We start from the raw sequence: 10,082 nt of genomic DNA, 5'->3' as shown, positions 1-10,082 counted from the left end.
TCAGAAATCCTAACCTAAAACAATAATCCAAGATGTATTTAACAATATATCTTAAATATCAGTTCACATTCTTTTTTACAGCTGCATATTATTAAATTGTATGGATATACCGTTGCAAAAATTTTCCCAGTTTGATTATTTGAAAGGATTCACCAGATTATGCCATAGAGTATCTTCACATAGGCTCTTATTTAAAGGCAAAGAATATGATGCCACAAGAGAAAGAATAAGGACAAGTATTCCAGGTCAGAGAGACATCCCATGTGCAAGCTCCCCAAGGATCCTTATTTGCATAAATCAACTGTGCTGTGTCACCAGCTTGAACTACCCAGGATTGTGAAAGAATCTTGTTTATGGAAACCTCATGGAGAAACTCTTCCAGAGGCCCTTTAAATAACCAAGCCAGGTTTGTCAGACCCATAAATTCAATTGCAAATTATCAGTAAAGAAATTAACCCTAGAGGGTCTCCAGGGAGACTTTCAGACCTTAATCAGCACATCATAAATCGATCAAGAATTCAAAACCAGATATCCAGAAGTAAGGCAAAGTAAGGACCACTGAAAATCCTCTTCTACATGAAAGCAATGTAAACACTGGAAAAATTGTCAGAATTAACTATTTCATAACTCTGGAAAGTAACCAAAAGCTTGCAGCAATCCAGGAAGTATTTACTCAAGAAAAACAGCCAAACCTCAGTAAAAAACACTGAGCTTTATGTCATTTTAACTTGCTTTATTCTCATTTATTTTCATTTCCCTCTTCTCACCTCTGCAGTAGACTTTAAAATCAACAGCCTGCTAGCGTGGTGAAAACCAGCAACCTGGCAGCCACTGGAAGGAGCATAAAAGTCTCAAAGTCCCTTTAAAGCCTAATGGTCAGAGAATTGTCATTATTTGAACTATCTGGTGATTCCTTGGGAAACTCTACTCTCACAGCTCTCTTTGACCTAATTCAGAGTTCACTCAGTGTGAACAGCCTTTCCTCGGGGACATTGGTTGAAACAATCATAGGCAATTGTTTAACATTGCAACTACCTGAGATGAGGCAAATATTAAGTTCATCATAAAGCTTAAAGGGGAAAGCTCAGGAATTAGATATCTATAGGGAGCTTTGAAAAGCTCCAACATATTCCTGAAAATCTAGAAGGCCACATACATGCATGGGGCTATGCGCAAGACTAAGGCTGTACACATGCTCAGAAAAGACCCGAGAAGGCCCTACGCTTCCACATCTGGCTAATCTTGAGGCATTGCTCAAGCCAAAAGATTTCAAATCAGTAACCTAACTTTACACCTTAAGGAATTAGAAAAGTAAGAGCAAACTAAACTCAAAGATAGGAGATGATAAAGATTAAAGTGGAGATAAATAAAATAGAGTCTAGAAAAACAACAGAGACAATTAATGAAATCAAAAGTTGGTTCTTGGAAAAGAGAAACAAAAATGACAACCCTTTAACTACACTGACAAAGGGAAAAAAAGATGCAAATAACTATAATCGGAAATGAAAGTGGGGACACCATTATCAACTTAACAGAGAGAAAAAGGATTATAGCAGAATAATATAAACAATTATATGCCAACTAATTAGTTAACCCAAAAGAAGAAGACAAATTCTCTAAAACATGCAAATATCTAAACTAATTCAAGAAGAAATATAAAATCTCAACAGACCTATAACAAGTAAAAAGATTGAATAAGTAATGAAAACCTCTCCCAAAATAAAAATCCTGGACAAGAGGAGGAAACACTTTTTAACAGAATTACTCTGATAACAAAGCCAGATAAAGACATCACAAGAAAATTGCAGACCAATATCTCTAGTGATATAGATACAAAATCCTCAAGAATATATTAGCAAATAAAATCCAACAGTATTAAAAGGATTATTTGTCATGACCAATTGGGATTTATCCCAAGAATGCAAAGAAAACCCATTGATGTAACACTACACATTAACAGAACAAAGGGGAAAGAAAACCCAACATGATTATCTCAATTGATGGAGAAAAGGCATTTGACAGAATACAACACCTTTTCCTGATAAAACCTCTCAGAAAACTAGAAATAGAGGAAAAATTCCTCAAATGATTAAGAGTATTTAGAAAAACCCAGTCAACATCATATTCAATAGTGAAAGACTGAAAGTTCCCTACTCACCCCTCCCCACTGCCCCCCAAAATCAGGAACAAGACAAGGATGCTTGCTTCATTGCTGTTATTCGACATTATAGTGGAAGTTCTAGCCAGAGCTATAGCAAAAGAGGTAAAAGTAATCCAGGTTGGAAAGGAAGAGATAAAACTATCTCTATCTTCAGAAGGCATGATCATATGCATAGAAAATCTGAAAGAATTCACAAGAAAGTTACCAGAACTAAAAAATAAATTCAGCAAAGTTGGAGGATACAATAGCAACACACAAAAATTAGTTGTTTCCATACACTAGCAATGAACAATCTGAAAAGGAAGTTAGGAAAAGAATGCCATTTACAATATCACCTATAAAAATTAAATACTTAGGAATAAATCTAATCAAAGTGATGAAAAACCTGTATGCTGACAATTACAAAACATTGCTGAAAGAAATTAAAGAAGGCCTAAATAAATGCGAAGACATCCCACATTTACGAATAGGAAGACTTAACATTGTTAGATGCCACCCAAAATGATATTCAGATTTAACACAATCCCTATCAAAATTCCAACAGCCTTTTTCACAGAAATAGAAAAGCCAGTCTTCAAATTCATATGAAATTGCAAATGGCCCCAAAGAGCCAAAATTATCTTGAAAAAGAAAAAATTAGTGGACACACACGTCTTGACTTTGAAAGTTACTACAAAGCTAAAGTAATAATGCTAAAGTAATACTGGCATAAAGATAGCATATAGGCCAAGAGAATAAAATAGAGAACCCAGAAATAAACCTTCATATGTGGTCAATACTATTCAATGGGGACAAGACAGCCTTTTCAACAAATGGTACTGGAACAACTGGATATCTACCTACAAAAGATTGAAATTACACCCTTACCTTACACCATGTACAAAAATAAACCTTACACCATGTACAAAACCCTTACCTTACACCATGTACAAAAATAAACTCGACATGTGTTAAAGACCTAAATATAAGCACTAAAAATATAAAACTCATAGACAAAAACATTAGAAAAAGTCTTTATGACATTGTATGTGGCCATGACTTCATGAATATGACATCAAAATCACAGGCAACAATAACAAAATAAATTAGACTTCATCAAAATTAAATACTTTTGTAGATCAAAGGATACTTTCAAGAAAGCACAAGGACAACCTATAGAATGAAAATATTTGTAAATTATATATCTGATAAGGGATTAATATCCAGAATATATCAAGAATCCATTCCTGCAATAACAGCAAAAAACAACCCAATTCAAAAATAGGCAAATGACTTGAATAGACATTTCTCCAAAAAAGATAAGAAAAAATGGTCAATAAGCACATGAATAGATGCTTAACATCATTAGTCATTAGAGAAATGCAAATCAAGTCCACAATGAGATACTACTTCATACCTACTAAGATGGGTATAATAAAAAACAAAAATGGAAAATAACAGTTTCAGCGAGACGCGGAGAATTGGAACCCTTAGGATTACTGGTAGGAATGTGAAATGGTACAGCCACTGTGGAAAACAGTTTGGCAATTTCTCAGAAATTTAAACATAGAACTACTATATGACCAAATAAATTTCATTCCTAGGTATATATCCATAAGAAATGAAAGCAAAGAATCAAAAAGATATTTGTATACCAATGTTCATAGCAACATTAATCACAATAACCATAAGGTAGAAACAAACCAAATACCCGTGAATAGATGAATGTATAAACAAAATGTGGTATATACATACAGTGGAATACTATTCAATCATTAAAAAATATTAAAATGATATATACTACAACATGGATGGACCTTGAAAATACCATGCTTAGTGAAAGAAGCCAGACACTAAAGGATAAATAATATTGCATGATGGTGAGGTTATACGATGTAGATAGAAGAGGCAAACACACAGAGATAGAAATTAGATTTGAGGTCACCAAGGTCTAGATGAAAAATGGAGAGTTATTGTTTAATGGGTACAAAGTTTTTGTTGTGGAAGATGAAAAGTTTTAAGTATAGATAGTGGTAATGATTACACAACTCTGAGAATGTATCTAATACCACTGAATTATACACCTAAATGTGGTTAAAATAACTGTTATGTATATATCACCATAATAAAAAACATACTGTAAATCTAAGCATGGTAGAAAGACTTTATTGTTAATATTATTCAAGAGCTATTACATATTAAAACCCAGCAATATGCAGACAACATTAGCCTAAAAGTTATTGTCACTCTCTGGGTGTTTTAGTCCATAAACGTTTGTTTGTAATTGTATCTGTTGCTTTGGAAATTTAATGATTGAACTGCTAAGGAAAAAGATGAATCATTTTAAAAAATGAATAGTATGTTGGAATAAAAGACTAGATGAAATAAGAAAAAGGAAGCATTACTAGTATCTCCCAGAAACCCCCCTTACAATCCTTTCCCAATGATAAACTCCTCTCCCTCCAAAAAACTACTGTCCTCTAGTTTTATGATATTCACTTCCATTGTTTTCTTTGTTATCACCTCTATGTGCATCCCCAATCTTCACATATTAGTTTTTCTATTTTTAAACTTTGTATAAAAAGAATCTTGATATGTACTCTATGATGTCTAGTTTTTTTTCTCAACATGTTTGTAAAATTCATGAACGATGTTGCATTTAACTTTCGATTTATTCTTACCTCTATATAATATTCCATTGTATGTATATTTCATGTTTTATCTATTCTACTGTTGATGGAAATTTAAATTATTGTTAATATGTAACTATTATGGAAAATGCTGCTATAAATACTCTTGCATATATATCTTCTGGTATACATTTTATTGAATATATATCTAGGAATGAAATTATTAAACCATTGGATATGTGTGTACCTTCAACTTAAGTAGATGATGCTAAGCTATTGGCATTAACAGTTTGTACTCCTGCCAACTGCGTATAAGTTCTCACTGCTCCATAAGTTTGCCAATACTTGATATCATCAATTGTTTAAATTTTAGCCATTTTGGTATGTTTGTGGTTTTAATTTTCACTTCCTTGATTTACGATGAGGCTAAGGACTTTTTCACAGAATCATTAGGTCTTTGGACTTCCTCATTTGTGACATTCTTATTCAGGGGTTTTGTACATTTTTATACCAGTTGTCTGTCTTTTTCTTATTGACTTGTGTCTTTTCTAGGTATGAGTCCTTTGTTGGATATATCTGTTGCAAATACCTTTTCTGATATTAAAGCAGGAAGAGACAACTGAAGAGAGAATAGTAGCCTTCCAAGAAGAGAGAAATTTCTTTTCAAATATTTTCTTTTGAAATTCCAAATTATAGCCTTCTCTTCTACAATGTGGTTGGGAGAGCAGTCTCTGGACTTTTTTTTTTTTTTTCTTTAGCTGTCTTTTACTAAGTCCCACTTACATATGTCTCAAAAACTTTTAACATGAGTCAATATTTATCATTTTTAGTCCTCAGGTTTAGTGTTTTGGCTGATTGCATGTGGTGACCATGAAAATGTATCATTCAGATCTCCTGCAGGAGTGAATGCAGTTAACCGACAGCCCCAGAGTCCACCACCGTGTTCACACTGAGTCCATGCATCCCGTGGCTGCTCCCAACCAGTGAATGACTGACTGTGGCAGGGATGTTAAAGAAGAGACAGCTAGGCAGCTTTGGCTGGAAGACTTTCCACTGGCCTGCCAGAAACTTTCTTAGTACTGCACTGCAGTCTGAGACTCTTCTCATCAAGCCCCTCTGTCTTCCCTTCCTTCTATATAGCAGTCAGACCAGCATTAGTGTGAAGGCTCTCCTCACCTCCTCTGGATCCCTGCCTTTTTCCTCTCACTGTCATTTCCCCTGCAATTCTGTCCTTTCCACATCCAATCCCACCTTGGAGTTAGCCAAGTATGTTAGTTGGAGACCCCAACTAACATACTATAGGAAAAATCTTATTTAAAATTCTGCTGCACTTTTGCCAAGAAACATAAAGAATCTTTTTCTTTACCCTCATAATTCAAAAATTATTGCTAAGACGTGTTTAAAAGCAAGCCTCTTTCATTGATTTTTTTTATTAGAACATCATGTTCTTTTGAGAATATAATCAGTTTTTTTTTTCCAGTTTGAGAAAGTTCTTTAGACTTATGTTTTTAATTATTGCTTCTTCTGTTTCAGTTGTTCTTGTTCCTTCATCAGGGACATCCATTATTCTTAGGTTGACTCTCTGTCATTTGTCTTTTTTTATCTATTATACTCTTTCTCCTTATTTTTATCTTAGTAATTTTTCTCCGTAGTTCTTGGAGAATTTATTAGGTGTTTCCTCTCCACATTATAGCTGAGCAAAAGTATCCAGACTGAGTACTGAGAAAGATATTTGACCACGTAGATAGAGTGAAATCAGAGTTCTACATACCTGTGAATTGTGAGAGTGGGTCTCATACAGGGCTATATTCTACAGGACTAAAATGATGTCTTCACTCCTTGCCCTCACTACCACCAGCACCTGACACCTAGTAGATTAAATATAAGGGAACTCTAATGCCCCAAAGGCTTCGCTGCTTTTTGTCTCCATCCTCGCTTAAAATAATTGTGTGAATAATACCACTGTGGATGCAACACGTCACTCCCTGGATACCCTCTTCAACTATCTAGGAGTTGTAATTATTTACTGGATGTAGTAAAAGATGGGAAGAAAAGAAGAGAATTGGGAAGCAATATATGGCTGCATCCAGAAGCCACACTTGTGAAGACGTTGACCCTTGTCAGTCTCTAGTCAGAACGATGGTCCTATTACCGATCTAGGGTGTGGATAGCTGGCCTTCTAAGCTGATCAACTATTTCAGTGACAGGCTGAGGAAAAGTGCCTCGGGAGCTCTTGTGAGATGCTGTTTTACAGAAACTTCCACTCCACCACATATTGCAAATCACTCTCTTCCCTTCTATACATTAAAAGCATTTTTCACAGAAATCATGGCTTCAGTGTGAATGAAGCACTGAGCACAGCACCTTCATAGCATATTATGTTCAATCAATGTTGGTGGAATGAATAATGGGATTCAAATTCTTAGCCCCCTAGGATTTTATTTCTCCTATTCTATCATATTGCATAATATTTTAGTCACTTTCGTTAAGTTAATGTTTGAAATGAAGATTGACTCTATGTACATCAACTCTCTTTCCTAAATTAAAAAACACACTGCCTAACTTTGGCAGTTCACATACAATAATTGAGAACAAACTGTAAAGAGGAGGAGAATAAAGTCGTGTTTTCTTCATTGTGATATCCTGCACACAACTTGGTGTGGAAACCATAAGTATGGAAAACAGTCATTAAACAAGGAGAGGAAGAAAAAAGAAGGTGGAGAAAACTAGCCGAGACACAATAAAATTTTTTTTTAAATACCTGCTCGTTTTTTTTTTTTCAGTTATTCATTTAATTACATAAAATCAAATTAAAAATTTGAATTTCAACAAAATATTTTATTTGGTCACCTGTTTAGAAGGGAAGTTAAGAATTACAGGAGAACTTCTCAGACAAATTTGCACAAAAATGGTCAGTTGTCATGTTACTTCAAATGAGCCTTAATGTAGTAGTTAAGGTTTAGACTAAGCTGCTGGAACAAAGGGATCCAAAACAGCCGTGGCTCCAGCCAGAAGAAGCGTGTCTTTTTCACACGATAGTCTGGAGGCAAGTGGAGGATCTGAGATGAGGAGATGGCTCTCTTCCATGACATCATCCATCCCCCAAGAGGGTGGCGATTGTCCACATGCTCAGCACTGGCTCCCACCAGCGCATCTGCAAGTTGGCTCCACATAGGGAAAAGAGAGAAAGTGGAAGGCAAATGCTTTCTTTTAGGAAATCGATACAGATGTGTTGCACATGTCTTTTTTTGTTGTTGTTCATATTCCAATGGTAAAGAAACCACGTGGCCATATCTAGCTCTAAGGGAAAGTAAATTTGTCTCCAAATTTCTATAGGGGGATTTATATTACTAAAAAGAGCAAGAAATGAACAGACATTTGACAAAAATACTTTAGTCCATTCTTGCCCCTGGATTTAAATAAAATACTTACAAAGAGAAAGCTACCACAAAGCTTAGCCCGAGGGGAAATGTTGTGTAGTGCCAAACACTATATTTATCTAAGGTTGCACTCTCAATGTGCAACCTTAGATAAATATAGTGTTTGGCACTACACAACACTCTTAGTGTGGTTATCATTTGTCACTTAGGTTATGGGCCGCAGGAAACCAATGACGTTTTCCCCAAAATGGAGCTTAGACCTGCCAACTATACCTTCAATTCTCTAGTCTTCTCTCTAAAATCACCATTCCACCCCAGTCCCTGTCTTCAGGAGGTGGGAGTTTTACTGACATCTCACTCAGCCTGCTGAGAGGCCAGAAGACCCTTAGCATCAAGTGAAGCTTCAGCATTTGTGTAAATCGGGATCAATGTACAAAAGCAAAACAGAGAAAGTTCTGGAGTTAGGCGGAGAACTGAATAGCTGAGTTAGATAATTTTATTTCTCTTCCTGGTTCTATTAGTACCTCACTAAGAAGCTTTCCCATGGACTGACAGTATCAAAACAAGATCAAGAGTAATATAACATTTATTTAAATTTCCATATCTTGGGAACATTCCATCAGTGACCAGAGATAAATTCATAGGTAGCAAAGGCTAAGATCAACAGATATTTTATAAAGGTCTGTTTTGTTCCTGTAGCACCTTTTTGGAGAGAGATTGGTATGTTGGGCTAATGATTCTCAGTCCTCCATCATCTATTACAATCTTTGCCCTGCGCTCTGGGAGGCTGATCTCTTCCTACTATATCAAGCCTCTCTTGACCTCTGAGTCTAGTTGGGTTTGACCAATCTCATCATCGAGAGATCAAAAGGAAGAAAGAGGGGGCGAGGTTGAGGTATTCCTTCTCCCTGGCTCTTTCTGTATCTCAGCACTATGATTCTGGGCTGAGCTTGTCTGCTCTATAGCTCCTGTTGAATGGCTCTCTTCCACAGCTCAGCTTTCTCCAGGCTCTGCTAAAATCATTTCCTCTTGCCCCTTCAGATCTAAATGTGGTAGTTGTTGCTAGTCCCTGGGTGTATAATAACTCCTTATTGCTTCCCTTAATCCTGTCTATACCACCAGAAACAGGCCCTCTGTTAAATTCTTTCCAGTTAAACCTGTGATTTGTATGATCTGTTTTCTGTTGGGAACTGATACAATAATTTTTATTAGAAATTGTCCCAGGAAAGTCTCTCAAAATGAGACTATGGGATTAAGCAGCTCACATACATGAAGAGCACATGAATATCCTCCTTGCTGGGGCAGTGCTTTCTCAAACTCTTACCAGTGGTGGCATATGATGGATTGTGAGTGGAAAACAAGGCATTTAGGAGATGGAGTGGCTGTAGGATTAAGCTATTATGGTGACAATAGTGATTATGAAGATTGCAGATTATTATGGCATCTTCTGAGTGCCCTGGAGAGAGCCAAAAAGAAAAAGGTAAATCTAAGGCTTTAAATTCTCAGCTCAAGGTATAAGTGGACAGTCAGAAAATCTCCGTTGTCACCTTAAAGAAATCTCTAACCTAGCTGCAAGTTAACATAGCTTGGATCAAGCCCAGAGTCGCAATGTCAGTTACATGTGCAAACCCACCAGGTCTATTATGCTAAGGTAAGGACACTGGAAAGGAATGGAATGCTGAGACTAGGGATAGGGGTATTTGAACAGACATAGATAAAGCGGAGACTATCAAACCATCAGTTCCCTCTGACCCTTCTTTATCAGTGGAAGCAGCTCTCTATTCTGTTTGAGGAGCAGCCTTTCCTTGCGGAAAAATCTCCTGCCACATCCGGAGCAGTTGCCTTGAAAAGGGAAGCTTATTCTCAGGTCTCACCCACCCACTTCTCAGCGCCTCCAGGCTCAAAATGAGATTCCAAAAGAGGTCTTCTCCA

Source organism: Pteropus vampyrus, unplaced genomic scaffold (genome assembly GCF_000151845.1).
Source record: "Pteropus vampyrus isolate Shadow unplaced genomic scaffold, Pvam_2.0 Scaffold39, whole genome shotgun sequence".
Lineage (NCBI taxonomy): Eukaryota > Metazoa > Chordata > Mammalia > Chiroptera > Pteropodidae > Pteropus > Pteropus vampyrus.
The sequence above is the reverse complement of the archived record's forward strand: the minus strand, read 5'-3'. Positions refer to the sequence as shown.